Here is a 5,750-nt window from a genome sequence, read left to right on the forward strand (position 1 = left end):
TTATTATTATTATTATTAATTTTAATAGACATTTACAGAGGTTTTGGATTTCCATTCATTCATTGCCACACTTTTCTCCCTGCCCACCCCTCCCCACCATCTCGCTTCCCCCTCCGAAGAAAATGGAAACAATCAATGTCATTCATCACATGAACAAAGAAAAGAGCAAGAACCACACAATCCTACCAACCGATGCAGAAAAGGCCCTGGACAAAATCCAACACCCCCTCCTGATTAAAACACTCAACAAAATAGGATCAGAGCAAAAAGTATATACACAAACCTGAAAGCTAACTTTGTTCTCAATGGAGAGAGATCAAAGGCATTTCCTTCGAGAACAGGAAGTAGGCAAGGATGCCCACCATCACCTCTCCTATTAGAATTGTATTGGAAGCCTTAGTGATCGCAATAAAACAAGAGAAGGAAGTAAGAGATATCCACATTGGCAAAGAGGAGGTAAAATTATCACTATATGCAGATGACATGATAGTATACTCAGAAAACTCCAAAGACTCAGTAAAAAAACTACTGGACACAGTTGACCAAATCAGCAAAGTGGCAGGACACAAGATCAACACACAAAAATCAATTGGACCTCTCCACAATGACAAAGAGAATACAGAGGGGGATCCAAGAAAAACAACACCCCTCACAAATAGCTAATAACAAGATTAAATACCTGGAAGTAAATCTAACCAGAAGCACAAAGGAGCTATACAAAGAAAATCACAGAACATTACCACAAGAAACAAAGAGACCTGAAGAAATGGGAGAACATCCCCTGCTCATGGATAGGAAGACTCAATACCACGAAAATGACAGTAAGACCAAAGGTAATTTACATGTTCAATGCAATCTCAATACGAACACCAATCCTACTCTTCAACATGATAGAAAAGGCAATCTCCAATTTCATTTGGAATGAAAAGAGTCCCTGAACAAGCAAAACTCTCCTTAAAAAGAGAAACAAGACAGAAGGCATCTCACTCCCTGATTCCAAATCCCATTACACTGCCGTGGTGGTCAAGACAGTGTGGCACCAGCACAACGACAGACACACAGATCAATAGAATAGAATCGAGATTCCGGAAGTCAGCCCATCTATCCATGGTCAACTGATTCCTGACAAGGAGATGAAACCAGTTAAGTGGGGAAACGACAGCCCCTTCAACAAATGGTGTTGGCAAAACTGGAAAACCCTCCGCATATACAGATTTTTAAAGAAATTCTTGGTATCATGTTCATGCTCTTCCATTTTGTTTCTGGTGATAAAGCAGCTTCTCAACTTTTCTTTCCATCTTAGTAGCAGAAAAATTAACCATTTGGGTTTTCTCCTCCATTCTGTATACACAAACAATAACCATTTTCACTGTACATCTTACTAAGCCACATATTTACAAATCCAAATCATGTTTCTACGAGTCTAGAGCAATGAATACCATAACTTCTAACATCATCTCTAAAAGGAGCAGATGTAACATACAGGCGGCCACATCTGACTTCTAACTACTTCATAAAGGTGATAATATATAATAATGATAGTAGCTACACGGTCAGACATAACATCCCCACATGCTCCTGCACCTTTCTCTATGAATCATTGGGTCTGATGTTCTCTGGTTATTGACTTGTAGACTTTACTTACAGTGGTGGGTTTTGGTTCATTAGGGAAACAGGTCGGGGAGTGGAGTCGGCAAGGAATATCACATAAAGCAAGTCCAGGATCAGTGCATCAGAGCCAAACCAGATTAACAGCAAGTCACAATTCCTCAGTTCAAGACAGCTTCTCAGTTAACAAGTCCAGGTTCTGTTCAGCAGGACAAATGCATCTCTGATTTCCTCAATCATCCTCCACACTTCATCTCAGAGCAGTTACAAGTCAGCTTTTCCTTCAGTCATTTAGAAACAACAGCTTTTAACAGTGGCTCCATCTCCAAGGTTTCTCTGGTTACACTGTTCAGCAGTCTCTTCACTCTCCTCTCCACCTTCCACCCCTTCCCACCCTTGTTAAGTGTGGAAAGCATTCTCTTTTATTGGTCTGACTGCTGTTGATGATTTGCAAGACTCTATGTTGGCATTTGAGGTAGCTGGGGATCATGTCCTCATTGGGAGCTAACATAATGTGTAGAAAAGGAAAATTTTAAGGTTTCTGACATTACAAGAATATAGAGATTGTTTGAGAATTCCTAGCCCTTCCACTTGTTTCCACAGGTTAAGCCATACTCTCACCTCCTGAGACCATTTTCCCATAGATCTCCAGCATGAGATTCCAGCAGTGCTCTTTCTGAGTAGAATCCAAGTGGCTCCATGTTCCTGAGGTGACACTTGGAGAAGTGAACCTCAAAAGTCATGGTTACTGATGAGCCTTTCCTCAGATCGGGCAAGAAGCTGGGGAGCAGTCATCACTAATTCTGGCTCCGTGTCAGGTTCCTCTTTGATGATGTGGTTCAGATGCTCCTCAGGCCCTGAAGCTGAATTCCGAAATCCCAGCTCCTGAGGCACCTCTTCAAGACTGGCCTCTGTCTCTGTCACTTGGTAGCTTGCAGGTACCACCTTCTCAGGTAAGCTTTCCTGTCCCAGAACCTGGCTGCTGATCCACTGCCACAGTCTCTGTGGGTCGCCCTTCAAGCTCTCCACTAGCATCACAGCCTCCTCTCCACTGCTGGGATGCTGTGTGCATACCCACATCTGGATCGCTCAGGGCAGGATGGTCAGGAACTGCTCCAACATGAGGAGCTCCAGGATCTGCTCTTTGCTGTGAACTTCTGGCTGCAGTCACTGGAAACAGAGCTTCCGAAGTTGCCTCAGGGTCTCGTGGGGCCCAGACAGCACCTGGTACTGAAAGCGTCTGAAAAGCTCCCGGGCAGCTTCAGGGCTGGAGAGTTCCTTGAGGGGCAACATCTGGTAGGGGAGTGGAGGGTCCCCTGCATTTTCCAGTGGTGGCATCTGGACCAGGGCCTGTCTCAGCTCTAGTGGCATAATCAGGCTTGATGTCCTTCTGTATTGAATAATGCTCTGAGGAAAACCACGTCTTCTTGCGGAGACATTTTTTTAATGATGTTTTAAGGAGAATCACTTGGACAATTTGATGCACTTCTCTCAGTGAACTAGTAGATCTCACCGTGGCCACCAGGCACTTCCGGGATCCTGACAGAAGAACTTAAAAAATAATTTTTTTTTTCCTCAAAAGGATCAGGAAGCTTCAGAAGTAGGCTGTTCAGTGAGTAGGGGTACACTAGCCACTGCTCTGTGGAACAGCTGGCTCACCTCTCACATACTGAGAGCTGTTCTTGGCAGACAATGTGTTTTCAGTGACTGTTTACAGAACTGGTTCAGAGAGAAAAACATCTGGAAACTAGGTCAAATCAGAAACAGTTCAAGGAACTACATGGCCTGCAGAAAACAAATCTAAGAGAAAGAGTGATGCAAGGTACTGTTCTCAAATATTTGAAGTAGTGCCAGTGGAAGGGATGTTAAAATTGCCTCGGTGACTGTAGAAGATAAACCAGCTTTAATTCAGAAGGGCCTGAAATATTTACTACAGAAGGTCAAAGTCTGTAGTTTCTAATATGGATTGAAGCTCAACATCAAGAAAATAAAGATTCTCACCACTGGGCCAATTGACAGCGTCATGATGGAGAAGAGATTCAGATTGTTAACAATTTCAGCTTGCTCGGCTCCACAATCAACACTCTTAACACTGGCAGTTATGAAATCAAAAGATAAATTGCATTAGGAGAATCTGCTGTCAGGGACCTCTCTAGAGAGCTGAAGAGCAAGGATGTCAGTCTAGAGACTAAGGTGTGCCTTATTCAGGCCTTGGTCTTCACAATTACTTGGTATGCATCAGAAAGCTGGACATTGACTGAGGATGACAGAAGAATTGGTGTTTTTGAGTTCTGATGTTGGAGAAGAGTATTGAATACACAATGGACTGCCAAGAGAATGAATAGGTCTGTCCTGGAGAGGGTGAAATCAAACTGCTTCTTGGAGACAAGGATTTTGAGACTCTGTCTCATAGACTTTGGGCATGTCTAAAGGAGGGACCAGTCTGGGTTGAGGGACACCACAGAAGAGGAAGACCCCAGATGAGACAGATTGACACAATAACTGGTGTAATGAGGTAGGTATGTCAGAGACAATGAGATTAGCTCAGGATAGAGCAGGGTTCAGAGCTATTGCCCATAGGGTTGCTGTGAGTCATAGTCAACTTGATGGCATATACCAACAACAAGAATACACATTACAGTGTTACGCGTCAGCTTGGAAAAAGAAATCAAAAGCCGGGGTTGTCAAGTCAACTCATAGTGACCCTAGAGGATGGAGCAGAACTGTCCCACAAGGATTCTGAAGCTATAAATCTTTATGGAAGCAGATTGCCACATTTTTATTTCTCTAACAAACTAATGAATTCAAACTTTTCAGTTAGCAGTTGAGTGCTTAATCCCTATATCTCCAGGGCATCTTAAAAAGGGAAGCATGTCATAATTATTCACGCACTCACTCACTTACTCACTGTCATCAAGTTGGAACCATCTCATAGCTGAATCTCCACTGAGTTCCAAGGCTGTAAATCATAGGGGAAGAAATTGCCTATCTTTCTTTCATGGAGTGCTGGTGGATTTTAACTAACAGAAATGTGTGGCTTTTAGGTTAACAGTGAAACTCTCTACAGAGTAGGCCACCAGAACTCTTTCTCTCTGCAAAAATAAAACACTTTTATTTTGGAAATGTTGAAAAGTATAGAAAAACACAAAGAGATGGAAACACTCTGTAATCTCCCAGTCCAGGTCTCACCACAGGTAATGTTTCAGGGGAACATTCTAATCTTACTTCTCCGTGCTTATATTATTAACATGCAAATGTCATAAAAATCACCATCATACTATTTTGTAACACTTAAAAGTTTTCTTGAGATACAATGGAGGCATACTATATCACATATATTTAAAGTTTTGAGTTCTGTGCAATCACCTTCACAATTAAGATACTATACATATCCCTAACCCCTAAAAGCTTCCTCAAAGCTCTGTTAATGATTGTTGTTAAGTACTGTCAAGTCAGGAGACCATAGCGACCATAGCGACCCTATGAACAACATTATCTGAACTCTGTCCTATTCTTTACCACATTTATCATCCTTTACACATTTGAGTACATTGCCACAAACACCGTTTCCATCTCATTGAGGGTGTTCCTCTCCTAAACTTTCCCTCTACCTTTCCAAGTACGATGTCCCTTTCCAAGGAATAACCTCTGTGAGATGAAGCTTCACCATCTTTGTACCAAAGAACACTCTGCACTTTCTTCAAGACATATATGTTGGTTCCTTTGGTAGTCCATGGAATACTCGGCACTCTTCTCTAACACCACCTATCAAATGGATCGATTCTTCTCCTGTCATCTTTATTCATTGCCCAGCTGTCAGATGCAGAGCAGGTGATTGATTGAAGAGGCTGTGGCTTGAATCAGGGGCACCTTATCTTTAATCTGACGTCCTGGCTTCAGGACTTTGGAGAGGTCCTGATGGCAGATTTTCTCAATTCTTTAAGTCTTCTCATCTTCTGATTGCTGGTGGTGTTGACTGTGGATCCAAGTTGTTGTTGTTTGTTGTTATGTGCCGTCGAGTCGCCTGCGACTCATAGCGACCTTATGTACAACAGCCCTAAACTCCGCTCTGTCCTGTGCCAATCGCACTGTCTCTGACACTCCCATCCCAATTATCCCAGTCACTGAATCAATCCACCTCA

The 5,750-nt window shown here is 42.6% G+C and overlaps 1 pseudogene; it reads right to left on the minus strand.

Moving 5' to 3' along the window:
- Window positions 1-2,212: 2,212 nt before the first annotated feature.
- LOC102872577 lies at window positions 2,213-2,979 on the minus strand (annotated as a pseudogene).
- Between the last annotated feature and the right edge of the window lie 2,771 nt (window positions 2,980-5,750).

This window comes from Elephantulus edwardii, unplaced genomic scaffold, assembly GCF_000299155.1.
Source record: "Elephantulus edwardii isolate Elephantulus edwardi_28Jun2011 unplaced genomic scaffold, EleEdw1.0 scaffold00082, whole genome shotgun sequence".
NCBI lineage: Eukaryota > Metazoa > Chordata > Mammalia > Macroscelidea > Macroscelididae > Elephantulus > Elephantulus edwardii.